General features: G+C 39.6%; 1 protein-coding gene across 2 annotated transcripts in view; it reads left to right on the top strand.

The window, feature by feature from the left end:
• The first annotated feature begins 3,632 nt into the window (after positions 1-3,632).
• Positions 3,633-14,252, top strand: part of LOC120757431 (phospholipid scramblase family member 5) — a 72,266-nt gene continuing 61,646 nt past the window's right edge. For both annotated transcript variants that reach the window (XM_058421922.1, XM_058421921.1), the window contains exon 1: positions 3,633-3,772. The gene's annotated coding sequence lies outside the window, so the exon portion shown is untranslated. The remainder of the gene's footprint in view (positions 3,773-14,252) is intronic.

Genomic DNA, 14,252 nt, shown 5'->3' with positions numbered 1-14,252 from the left:
GAAGTGCTTTAGCCGTGAAACCATCTTCTAGCTATGAAAAAATGGTTAATCTTATTTTTCCCCCACTAAACTCATTCCTGCTTTTCTGCAGCCCAGTGAAGACCTCACAGCAGAAATGTCCCCTTTACTTTTGCCTTGTTATTGTAGCAGTCACTTTGTTAAGCTTTTAAGGACGGATCCGGGGTTCCCAGTGAAACAAGGCTCTGGTCCTTGGCTGCTGCTCTCCAGGGCTGCTCCTGCAGCCTCTGCAGAAGGGTTTCCCTGCTCAGCTGCTTCCCAGGTGGGTCGAACCCAAAGGGATGGGTGTAACTCAAGGACAAACTGAACTGGAACTTTTTTTGCACATCCTTCTTAAGGCAAAGGTAAACAAAAAACCGGATTTCTACAAAAGCGTTTCATTCTGTGAGTGCTGCCAATACTAAGGGAATATAACAACGTTTGTGCTCCAGAGTAGGATCTTATTTCTTCCCAAAAGAAAGCATCAAAATCTGATCATGTAGATAAAAGAGGAAACTTCTCATGAATATACTCTATGTGATTAAAAGCCCAGCTCCCTATGGTTTAGACCTGGAAGACATTTTAATTATCTAACATCTTGCTATTTCTGGAATTTTTGACTGCAAATGTGTCTGACATAGTGTTTCATGGAATATCCTTTTCTCATATAACGCTTTTTTAATACTCCAGATGTACAGTAAACAACAAAAGCCTGTTTTATCTCTTATCCTTCATCAGATGAAAGATAACTAAAGGAAAAAACATTTAAAGAATATATTTTAATCATAGATGTCCTGCTTATAATCTAAAATCCCCTAACAATCACAAGTATGCTTTATCAACTGGACCCAAACTACACAGAACTGAGAAATTCAAATATTAAAAAGTACTATTAAAAAAAGCAATTAAAAATAAGCAAAGAAAAGCCTTACATTATTCTCATTTTTCCAGGCAAAAAATATTCAGATTTTTTCACATAATTACTATTTTTAATCAATTTTAACAAATATCAGTCCCATCCTGTCACAAATTAGTAGCACAGAGAGAAAAAAATTACCATGATAATCATAAACATGTTTTGGTTCTGAATACTTAAGTAAGAGCAACTTAATCACCAGGGTGATTTTCCAAATGTAATCCAGCCTATCAGATAAAACTGCTGCTAATAGTTTGCAAATCAGAATATAAATGCAGCATATGAACAGCAGATATCAAGCTTACAGTGGAATGCCTTTATATTATATTGACCATGTAAATGGTGTTTTGAAATCAGGGAATTACTATATACTACATGAGAAATATGAAGGAACTCAGACAGACTCAGCCTGTGCCAAGGGTTTGAGTGGTTTCTAAAATTACCTTATCACTTCTTAAAAGTAAGCATTTGAGTAATGTTTTAATTTAGCTAAAATATTATCAAATATTTTCTATTTCCTAGATTAGTCCCTGAGTTTAAGCGATATGAAGCAAATGAGTGACATCTATCAGGCCAGGTTTTGTTGCACAGAAGGTGCCTGTGCTGTGGCGGTGAGCGCAGTGACCGTGAGCGGGCTGGCGGAGCTGGCAGGGCTGTGCAGGGCGGGCAGGGCTCACCTGTGCTGCCCAGGCAGGATCTGCTGCTGCTCTGGGCAGACCCTGGCAGGGCAGGCTCGCTGCTGGCTCCTGCTCTGGGAGCCCTTGGCAGCTGGCACCCAGAGCTGTGCCAGCACGGGCCGTGTGTGCCCTGGGACTCCTCACTGCTGCCGTGGCCATTATCTCCAGCCGGAGCAGTAATTAATTCAGGATTTGTAAAAAAGTTTGTGAAAGAAGTCTCTGAACTGGGGGTGGGGGGATGTAAGGCAGGACTATATTCCAAGAAGAAATCACGAGTGAATTCGTATGCATTTTGTAAAACCAGATGAACCACTTTGATGATAACATAGCTTGTCATTGTGCACATATGTACATCTATACATTCATCCACCGATTCCACAGTGTTTCTTTAGTAAACCTGCTTTTTTAAAAACATTCATGTCAGACTCATTTTATATGATGGGCTTCATCTGATATCCTGGTACTTGGCAGCAAACACCTTCAGAAGTTATTAAGTTAAACATTATTAACATAAAATATTATTCTATTTGCATTGTCAATGAATAGATGCCTGCTAATAAGTAGAAAGAAGGCTGGCAGGAAATTATTCCTTTCTCTTTTGTCTGCTTCCTTTTTTCTGTTCACGTAAGGAGGAAGGGGCTTTTAGAGGCTGATGTGGTCAGCTTTCAGTCAGACAAATTTGGGTTATTTGTGCCATGGGTGTAGGGACAGGTCAGGACCAACCACCCAGGTGCAGCACCCAGGTGCAGCAACACTGATGCTGCTCTCAGGAGCAGGCAAGTCCAGCTGGTCTCCTGTCATACAGGGCCTGAGCCAATAAACCATCCAGATCTATGATGGCTGTGTCTGTGCTCATCTCCTGCCTTGTCTGGCTGTGTTTCCATGGCAGGAGGTGGAGGTGAGATAAGTTATCTTAAAGCCAGTGAGATCCAGCGGGGGTCTTCTAAGTCCACTCAGGCTACGCCCATTGAACTGAGCATGTGGAAATACTTTTTTTGGTAAGTCAGATTTCCAAAAGGCTATTTTGGACCTGAATATAATAAACTCCATGCAACCAGGTGCTTAGAGCATAATGCAAGTATACCAAATAGCTCTGCAGGAGACAGCTTTGATACAGCAAAACTCATCCTGTTTTGGAGCTACTTGGTTAGTCTAAGTGAACCAAGCCTGATTTCTCACAGAGGTGCCGTGAGATAACATGTGAACCGTGCTGGATTTGAATTCTGTAACACTTCTCTGTTTCTCTGAGCATTTGCATCAAATGTCACCAAGCCCCTCATTCTCAGTGAGGAGGGGACTGTGGAGAGTTGCTGGCACGCACACACGACACGCAACCCGCTGGGGGCTGCTGCTGAACTGCTCTAACCAATACAAACTGTGGTAGCAGTGCCTCCAAGATGAGTGAAAACAGAGGGTCTGGAGCAGCTTTTGCAAGCATCATGTTCAATAAAAATACTTACCTACTGCTTCTTACCCAAAGCACCATCCAAACTCTGTACACCTCGGAGAACGGGAATGTTTAAACATGCATTGGGGGCAAAGTGAGCTTTCAAAAACGTCTTACTTGCTAAACTCTGATTCTGATCCATAATTTCCCCCTACACTTACACAAGTTTTGCTAATTTGTGCAATAAGAGTTTTCTGAGGGACCATTCTACTTAACATTTCAGTCCACATACAAAAATCATTCACACACTGTTTTGACAATAATGCTCTGATCAGGTAACAAGTCTTTCAGCTATAAAACTTACTGTTACTTCTTAGCAAGGCACACTTATGTTAGCAAAAACCAAAAAGCAGGGCACTGAATTTATGGGGTTTTTTTCCAATAAACTTTAAGTTAATAGACTAATGACAGTCAGCTATGGAAGTGCCCAAAAAAATCTTGGGTAACCCATACCACATTTCATGTTGAAGAATTAAACTTACTTCTGAACCTGGGTGGAGAAGGTTTGGGCTGTCACTGTGCTACCCATGAAGGGTTAACAGCAGCACTGACCCTGTGCAGCTGAGGGGCAACCCCACTCTGGGTGGGGCTACTAAGCTCTGCAGGCTGGGCTTGCCTGACTAGTTGCAGGAGCAAAGGAAGGAAGTAATTCTAGGTATTGGGGAAAACCCGGCCAATTTGGAGGCTTTCCTTCTGTTCCTTTGGCTTGGAAACTGGAGGTGTTGGCTGGAAGTGGTAAGTGATTTACATGGATGTTATGGTCACAAACTTGTGCTGGGTAAAGGAAAATGGTGCTGTTTTGAAGAGGGTTGGAAATAAGGTTGAGATGTTTTTAAAGAAGAGAGTTCCTGTTACCAGGTTATCCAGTTGAAGTGGTTATCCCTGTGGCTCTCAACTTCTCTCACCTCAGGGATTCTGAGTAGTTTTAAGCTGGTTTAGTGAGAAGGGCTGTTTGGCAGAGTGGAGGGTATTCATTCAGTCATCATGAATAAGAACAGGCAGGTGTGGACCTTTGAAAGCTTGTTGGCTGATTCCCTGAAACCAGTTTTCGAAAAGCAAGTAGCCTTATATTATTGAAAGACAAAACACTCAGTCAAGACACAAATAATTGCTCTAAAATGCTTTATGTGGATACTGCAGATGTAGTGGAGATGTGGAAATGTAGGATTACAGTTTGGCAAGGGTAGAAATACGTCAGTTCCTGAATTTTGACACAACTTTGGATAAATGCTGCACAGTGTTGCAAATCAAATGGCGTTACCATGATGGGAGGCTAGTTTTCTGGTATTGGATGATGGAGCTGGGTTGACGTCATTCTTTCATTCAAAACTGAGTTGTGACAGGTGACAAAATAACATCAAAACAACAAAGTTTGTGAAGTGCAAGCAATAGTAGGTCATGTGTCAACATACTGTCTTCTGTGTGTTTTCTCTCTGCTTTGGAAGCAGCTTTAGAGCTTGAAGGGCAGCGCAGTCTACTTAATCATTGCTAATCCAAGAATTTAAAACACAGAAAAGTGTTATTTATGCCATGAAATTGCTCCAAAGGTTCAAATGTCTTATGTGCCAGCACAGCAAGTTTCCCTTGAGGTTCTGTCAAGACTGAATTTAAATGGCTTTGAGTCCAGGTAATTCCAGGCAAATTAGCTTCAACCACACTGAACCTGGAAAATTGCCTCGTTCAGGAAGTGGTGAGATTCATGCCTAGAAAATCCCACTTGTATTCTGCTCCAGGGGCCGGGTATAAATCTTTAGTATTCTCATTAATCTTTTAAGCTGGGGAACATAAACATCTGGAAGCTTGCACTTTCAGAGTCCTGTAACAACATCTCCAACTGGTTATTTCACTTCTTTTGTCTATAATAATGCCCCATTTTATTCCCCATGTATTATTCATATATACCTTAAATTTAATCACCAGCCCACTAAAGTTAAACTCACACTACACCTGAGATATAAACACCATCACACTGGAGTTGAGAACACATTATGCCTTATCCATAATTACTCCCATGCTGAGGGAAGGTTCACACCATTATTTTGTGATACCACCAAAACTTTTCTGGTTAGCAGAGCGTTTTTTCATACCTGTACAAAAAATGAAAAATGTTCTTTTTCTCCTGGGTCTTTTCTATGCAGGGAAATGCTTTTTTCATTTCATGTTCACCCTTCTAGTTAGCTGTTTTCTGCCACATCTGAAAGTGGAGTTAGGGGTGCTGGAAGCACTCAGGGTGTGTCCTCTGTGTTCCCCATGCAAAAGCACTGCTGGAGGCTCCTTGTGCTCCACAGGGAACATCCTTTGCCCCAGCCAGCAGTTTGTGCCCTGTGGTCATCCCACCTGGCAGTCCCTGTCTTCATTGGCTCCCTGCACAATTTGGTGACTTCAGCAGTGAGAAAAGACCCCACTGTAGACTTGGCAGAGTATTTTTTGAGACAGCTCTTTGGTATTGTTGGGAAGAGTTTACACCAGTGCCTAGTGCAGCAGGGTGCTGTGCAGGCCTGGCACTGTGCCTGTGCCTGCAGGGCAGAGGACTTTTCCAAAGCCCTGAACATCCCATGGCACCATGCAATCAAGCTGGCCTTGTAGTTGGATGTTCTGTCTAATTATTGGAACTTACCTGAAAGTCTTCGAGTGTTATCTGTCTCTTCTCTAGTTTTCCGAGGAGCATTTTTTTAATTTTTTTTTTTTTTTTTTTCTTGGTTCTCTGCTCTGTTCAAGTCACCATGTGTTACCCAGCTGTCTTGAGTTTTGCCTCCCTGTAATAATTACACATTTATGTGGATGTGGTGCATAGGGACACAATTTAATGGTGGACTCGGCAATGCTGGCTCAGTGCTGGACTCAATCTTAGAGGTATTTTCCAACCCAAATGATCTTTCAGTCTATGTATTATATATAACATAATCTTAGAATTCTAGAATGGCCTAGGTTGGAAGGAACCTTAAACATCATTCAGTTTCAATCTACTACCATGGGTAGGGAATCTTCCACTAGATCATGTTGCTGAAATCCCTGTCCACCCTGCCCTTGCAAACTTCCAGGGATGGGGCATCCACAGCTTCTCTGGACAACCTATGCCAGGGCCTCACCACTAAAGAATTTCTTCCTCATACTTAATCTAAATCTACTTTCTTTAAATTAAAACCATCCCCCTTGTCCTATTGCTCTCTGCCTGAGGAAAAAATAATTCTCCTTTTTTTGTAAGCCCCCTTTAAGTGTAGGAAGGCTGCAGCAATATAGAATAATAAGCAATAAATCTTGGGTTGACAATTATTGCAGGATTCACATTTATCTTTTTTCAACTCAAATTTTTGTCAGGCCACCTAAAAAACCCCTGGGTTTGAGAATGAAACAAAGGACACAAAAATTTGGGCATGAAGTAATCACCCATAAGTGGCCTAAAACCTGGCTTAGGTGCAACAGTTTTCAGTGTCTAATTAGTAAGTTTCATATTTATGCAGCTAAAAAGTGCTAGGAGTTTGAACATTCTTTGACTTTTTTTTTTTTTTTTTAATGGGAAGCAAAACTAAGTTAAATGCAGGGAAAAAAAAAAAAAAAGCTTGTGTCTGTGATAAACATGAAAATATTTGTGCTTTATTCAGCTTCCCTGTGTTTTCACTTGCTTTATATGGGGGTCATGTATGTACTTGCTGCTTTATACAGAGGTCCAAAGCTTTCTCCAATCTTTTGTGATACCTGGAATCAGTAATGCATAAATTGAGTGAGAAAGTTTATTTGAATTTGTTGTCTGGCCATAATTAAATCCACTAATATTATTCTAATGCTGCCTTTGTTACAGAAATCAGTGTGCTGAGTGCTACATCTCACCTTATGTTATCTTCAAGAAAAGCCTTTCATGCTAATGTATTTAATTATCTAGCATTCTTTTAATGTATTTGTCAAGCAATCTGAAATATATTATTGCAATACCATATCTGCAGTAGTATCTACACATAAACAAATGTTCTTCTTAACTACAGCATTGAGAATTCCCTCTGGTAGGATTCCCAAACTGCTCTGCAGGTAGCTGGCTACAGCAGACTACCAAAACAAATCTCTTACCATGATCAAGGTCAAAGCCAGGTCAGTCATTCACAGAATATTACATCTCTTCTTGGAAGCAGGAAGCATTTGATATTTGATTTCCCCATGCACCGTTCTTTGATGGATTTTCCTTTTCTTTCCTGCAGAGGGAAGAAACTGTTATGTTAAAACTGTTATATGTATTTAAATGTAATGACTGATATTTATTTAATATTGATAGTGTCCTGGAAAACCATTAAGGAAATGCATCTTGTGGCTCTGCTAAAGTATGTAGTGTGCTGATCTCCTGGAGTCTAAGCTAATCCTTTGTGGGAAAAGTGCGTTCACCTGAGGACACTACTCGAGGTGGTTTGCAATCACATCATTTATTTCAGTAAATGTTTAATCCCCAAGCAGACTTTGGCAATGATTTATGAAGGATTGAGGAGAGGAATGCTGCTACCACTTTAGATGGCCAGGTAACCTGGCTAGGCTCATTTTCCAGGATAAGAGCAAAGTTTCATTTTCTCTATTTGTATGTATCTACAGCTATGGAAAACTAACTTACTGATACTGATACTGTGGCTGAAAACTGAGCATTCTGTGTCTATGCTTCAAAATTCTTTAAATCCTATCGTTCTGGTATCAAAAATAGCAAAGAGATTACTCAATCTATGGAAGGAATCCTGTTTTTCATTTAATCATCTTCTCCCTTTTATATTCAGAGTTTATAAAATGTTTATTTTACATTGATTTTGTGATGTGTGGATTTTTATTGTTGTATAATTTCTTTATTTTTTTGTCTTGTTCTGTTTTTTTTTTTTTTGTCTTGAGTTCTACCTCCTTCACTTTCCCCTTCCCTGGTTCGTGAATGCTAGGGCTACGATGTCTTCTGATAAAAGGAATAACTAAAAATCTGGATAGGTTGTTGCTTATCTTTCATCTTCCTTAAGAAAGTGGTCCCTTGTTAGCGTGCTGCAAGTGTTACAGCAGCGGAATGGAGGGAAAACATCAGGTTTATGAGGTTAGAAATGATGAAAGACTGAGTTAATTGAAGTCATATTCCTGTCTGTGACAAGACTGGGCAGCTGTGTGTTACAGAAAGGAAAGGTGGGAAGTCTGATGAAGACTGAATTAGTGTGAATCGTGTCATACTGGATGCATTACATGAGAGCGAAGCCAAATACCTCACTGTTGCTGGTCATCCTAATCTTGCTGTGTGGAAATCCTGGGTCATGCAAATAGAAATACCGAAGATTCTTCTCCTAGCTTGACAGAGTGTGTAATCAATGATAAATTGTACTTATCTTGGCATTTTTGCCTTGTTATTCATGAGAGATGAAGACTGAAATATGAAGTAAATCCCAATACAGAGCGCCTGTGATGGATGGTTGGCTTTCTCTTATTGTTGCTTATAGTTCTTTAACTGCTAGTCATTAAAGACTAAGATGGTAGAAGAAGGAAACTGCTTTGGAAGTTTTTATGGCTCATTACCTTTCTATTTATTCTCTTAGCCTCCAGTGTCCTGGGCAAGATATTAAAAATCTTTGTTGTTCTTGGAAAAAAAGCCTAAAACCAATCTTCACTAATTTCTTTGCAATCAGTTTTATAGTTTAACTAGCCAGGAAGCTGAGGTTGAGTTCATGGATGCCAGTCGCTTTCCACAGTTATTTTTGGATAGAGAGCCCAATATTAGGGATGGGCACTTGTGCTAGTCTTTCATGAGGATGGTGAGTGTCACTCACAAAACTGTGTGCAATTTTCATCACTTGCATTAAATCAGAACCTGAAAAGGTAGAGACTTTCTTCTGTTGAGGGAACCTGTAGGTGCTGGATTAGTGCAATAAATACAGTGGTCTTTTATCCAAACAGCCTCCCTCACTGAAAGAGAAACACATAGATGCACATAATGTACCTTTTTGGTTTCTTCTCTCCAATTATGCTAACAAGCTTCATGCTGAGAAAGGATTAGGGCTGATGGACAATCAAAGACAATACTTCCTTCTTGGTAAAAAGGTGTGAAAAGATATAGGCACTGGAGTTATTAGGCATACCTGCAGGAGGCCATATGACTAAGTTAGGTCTTGAGAGACTGAAGTATAGAAATTGCTTAGTCACTAATCTAAGCTCTTCAATGACATCTTTAACACCTTTTGATTCGAAGGCAAAGCCACAATGCAAACATTCCCCTGGCAGGTTCTGCTCAGTGTTTGTAGCTCAGCGGGGCAGCAGGACACCTGGCTGAGTAAAATTCCCAGTGGGAGACCTGCACTCGCCCTGCCAGCAGGGCACGGGCACCTGCAGGTGCTGGGAAAGCAAAGCTGCAGATTAAAGAGGCAGGAAGGTCCTATGGAATAAACCCTCTGCTAATTTCATTTGGTATTCCATAGAAGGAGAGGAGCAAATTAAAAGGTAGAATCAAAGGAAATGTTAGGTAAGTCCCTCTCATACTTTTTATTAACTGTACTATTGCTTCTTTGGAGCACTTCAAAAAGCCAAGGCAAGATGATGAGGGAGAGACAAAATTTATTGCTCAATTGTATTACTAAGCAATTATGACTTACTTTTAAAAAATGAAATGCCTCTGCCATTTCAGCCTCTTTATCTTTACTCAGGCTTTCCTGAAGATACTTTACTTTAATTTCAATAAGAAAGATTTAAAGATTGAATCAATTTTACCAATTTTATCTCTTCTTTGTAGCTGGCTGTTTATTATCCCTTTTAAATGTATTCCTGACCTTTTGTGTGCAGTTCTTTTGGAGCTCCGTAATTATATCTTGCCTGCTTTCTGCCTTTGTTACTAACCTGTGAAACCCAGTGGTCTCCAACTGAACTAATCATAAAATACTATGTAAACATCTCCCTGCATCAAGGATATATATTAAGTTACATTCCACACAGACAATGCGAAATAAAAATATTGTAACTGAGAAATGGGTATCTAATACAAATGTTATTAATGTACCTCCCAAAGACTGCTCAGAGGCAAAGGTGACCGCAGGGGCGGAGGTGGATGGTTACAGGCTGCCTTCTCTAACATCTGTGTAAATACTGGAGTGGTGGCCCCTCTAAGTTACAAGGGCTGCAGTTTCAAATATTAAACTACAAAAAAGTCTGTCTGTGACTCTACTAAAGAAATTGCCTTTAGTATCTTTTCTTTTTTTCTTTTTGGCTGCTGGTATTAAGAAAAATACCAGAAGACCACCAAGGAAGAAAGGCAGGAAAAGGACATAGGCATAATGAATGAATGCCAAGATTTAATTGACACAGTAGTGGCTCATACTCTGTGTTCTCTTTGTGGAGATGTTACCCTTTGGATGTCGATAACAATAATCTTCCAAAGAACCCTATTCAATGGACTTGTAACCCCTCCAATTATTATTAAAAGGGATAAAAATGTCTTCTTTAAATCATTTTCTTTTCCCCAAAAGCCAAATGTCCTGAACATTAAAACAGCAAGGCAGAATGTTTAGAATAAGTTTTGATATCAAGGAGAGACAGTTAACTGGTAAAAATAGCTTTAAAATGATCATTCCTGTAGAGGCACCAATAGCCTAGAGGAAGGGACAAGGAGGTTTAAAATGGAAAACTGGGATGCTGAAGCCCTATGTTTCATTCTTTCTCTTGGTCTCTTCCAATTTTCCTGGCAGACTTCTCTGTAAGATTTTTTAAAATTCACATAAGTCTGACGTTTTCACCCCCAACTTCAGGCACAGTTTGCAAAGTGGTGTCACAATACCCATGTAAAAATGCAAATATGAGTGTGTGCTACAATTTATAAATTGCGTTATGTTTTTGTATAATTGTGTTGTTTTAAGAATATATGGAAGGAAAATGTAGTTGAATATAGATTCAATCTGCTATATATGTATAGGCTGGAAATCACCACTTCTAAATTTCAACATTCTGTTTTCTCTTCAATGGAAAGAAATGTTGGCACAAGGAGATGTTATGATGAGTCCAAATGCATTAATATCAGTAAAAACAAAATTAGAGAAGACTCAAAGTTTTCCACTGCAATCACTTATATGAGCTTAATATCAATTACAACTTCTGATTATACTTAATCTAGGTAAAAACTGCTTTTTAAACCAGTATTCTTAATAAATTTGGTTGAAGTGTAAGAAAAACATTAGATTGAACCAGAACTCTCTTGCTGAGCATAGGCAGTATTGTGGCATTATTTTGGAAGTTCCCTTAAATAAAGTGGCTCCGTGGTGCATGTGGAATTTTTATAAGGAAATTGTGAGGTCTGGTACTGATCTAGAGAGATTTTCAATTGACACCTAATTCTCTCTAAGACCTGAACCCACTGTGATTTTATCCATAAATACCACTTCGAATATTTTCATGTCACTCTCCTTGTGTTTTTATATTTACCTGAAAAGCATATATGGGTTTAAGTTCCAGTCTAAACTGAAGTTTTTATCTTCTGGTTTCTTTCTGTGGTGAGAGGGAAGGAACACAAGGACAGGGAAAGAAGTACAGTACAGAATTGCTCATACCCCAGTGGTAAGGTAATTTACCTGGTTAATGCAGAGGCTGTTGTTTTTTAAAAATTGGAGGTAAAAGGCAAAAAATTAGAAAGTTCACAACCATGCAGATAAACCCAATTTATGCACAGCATGTGGTTCTGTCTAGAGCTCCTGTAAGTTGTATTGATCATGGTCTCCCCTGTGACAGTGGAATAATTTATATAAAAACCCCAAACAAACAAAAGAAAAATCAACCTCAAGACGCTAAGAGAGCCCCCAAACCTTAATTTTTATGATGGCTGAATCAGTTTGTGTTTTGACAAATGAAGATCAGTAAGTTTGACTTTAATTTTAAGAATTTGTCTCCAGAAGAAGTCCAAATACTCTTAAAAAAAATAAAAAAATCTCCAACAACCCCTTCTTTCTGTACTGTGGTCTGTCAGAGGAGCCCTGGGTGGCACAGGGCAGTTCAGTGGTGATGTATTTGTGTCAGACAGGCAGGATATCCTGGTAAGTGCATCTCTTGTGCAGTGATGCTGCCTGCAGATCCCCAAACAGATCATCCAACACTGTACCACACAAAACTGACCTGGTTTTGCCTCTGAAAAAGACATTTTAATCACACCTCATTAGGTTATTTTAAACATCTGGGTCCAGAAAGGTACAAAATTACATATGCAGCTGCAACAGTGCCAGTGCTGTGTATGTATGTGATGATTTTGATTGCCACACTGGCAGAACGTTGTACTCAATTTTGGTACAATATCTTTAAGTCCATGTACAATACAGCTATTGACTTGATATTGGAGATGAGGCTCATTGCTTAGCTTTAGCATCACAGTTATTTTCCTTCCACTGTTGGCTAGCTCTGATTTCAGTGAAGCAGGTCCTGACTATTCACGGTGTTATTCAAATGAAAGTTTTTAGGCAACTCAGCTGGTATCCAACTCAGCCACAGCCAACCTAAGGAGGCAGAGAGTAAGATTTGAAATTAATCCCCTTGTGTTTTGGAATAAGTCAATCTAGTCACTGGGCTATTGCATAAAAAAGTGGCTGGCTTTTTGCAGGATGCTTTTATTGGAAGGATAATTGTTCTGGCTTATTCTGAGCTCAGCAGTCAGTGCCAGCCTGGTGTGGGACATGGGATGAGAAGCAGGAGCACTGGAGTCGAATGGCACAGAAGTGCTGTGCTGCCATTGGATGCCTCTTCCCAATGACTTTCAGACACGTAACAGGATCTCTTCTTCCTTGCTCATGAAAGAGCTGGAGAAGCCTGGTAGTGGATGAACCTCCTGCTTTCAGTGGAAATGAAGGCAATATTTTTACAGCAGTATACTGCTTTATTGACAAGGATATAAGCATACTTTTTATTGTATCAGCATTTTCCATTTCCCAAATTTTTAATTGGAAGTTAATGATGTATGGCTTTTCTAGTAACTAAATGAATATTTGAACCACTGCGAGTCGCTTTAATAATTGTTCAGCTAATCGTTTAAATTGTCTTTACTTGTGCAAAGTCATATAAATGGGAAAAATTAAAAATTAATCAGCTTGATTTACGTAACTAAAAGCTGCCATCTAATGGATATTTTTCAATAGAAGACAGCAGTAATTATGCCAAAAAAAATTCATTCCTGTAGTTTGAACGATTATAGCAATTTCCACCGGGGGATTTCGCAGTCAGGTTCCAGTTCTGGGCAACAGTGATTAATATAATGGTTATTAATGAGAATTCATTTTTGTACATCGAGGGGTGTTTGGGTGTCACTGTTCCAAAAGCAATGTGGTTAGCATATTAATTATAAAAGATAGCATTGGGCTGGTGACTAAGTAACTATATTGATTTTTTTCTCGTTTTCTGTGATGTGAAAGGTCAATTAGACTTATAGAAACAATGGAGCCTTCACAGCAGGAACCATCGTTTCGCTGTGCTGACATCTTTTTAGCCATGTACAAAGTTCATTAAATGTGCAAAGGTAGTAATGTTAAAAGGAAGCAAGTGATTGGGTCAGAGGTCACCAGCCATGGCAGGCTGACAGCCGCTTGTGGATTACGCCACGGGAGCTAAGTAATAGTGAGAATTGCCTTTCAGGTTGCCCACTGGGACTGAGGGGAATGAAGTCATAAGCAGCTAATACTATTGGGTTAATTAAAAGGAATATTGACAGCAGCTTTGTTTGTCTTGCCCAGAACGGGATGCTGTTAACCCAGTATTTCATTGGGTTACATAACATTAGCGAGTTTTTTGTCTTTAATAACAGATTGCCAAATTTTAACATCCACAGTGTTCCAGGAAACAGGTATTGAACCAAACATGTCTGACACTTGTACAGTCTTCTATTTCACTGTCTGTGTTCACACTGTTGTGTTGTTAGATGTGACCCATTCAGGTTATTTTCCACTGGAGTCAGCTCTCCCAAGTGCTCATGCCCAGGCGTTTTCACAAGATGCTTACAGGGAGCTGAAGGTCTCCCCTTCCCAGGATATCAGGTATTACTAAATATAACTGTGGTGTTTGGTGTTCTATTCACTTGGTCAAACATCTATAAAGCTTTTAACTCTTTAGCTTCAGTCACATTTACCAAAGTGAGATTCAAAGCATGCCAGGCAAAACCAAAATTACTGCACAAAGGACAAGTTTCGTAATTTAGGACTTGATTTGGTTTGTATTGTTCTAACGTTTGTGGAACAGCTGAGTAAAGCATTCATAATCATCC

The sequence above is a fragment of the Hirundo rustica genome, chromosome 10, assembly GCF_015227805.2.
Source record: "Hirundo rustica isolate bHirRus1 chromosome 10, bHirRus1.pri.v3, whole genome shotgun sequence".
Classification (NCBI taxonomy): Eukaryota; Metazoa; Chordata; class Aves; order Passeriformes; family Hirundinidae; genus Hirundo; species Hirundo rustica.
This window is presented reverse-complemented; position numbering and strand designations above follow the sequence as displayed.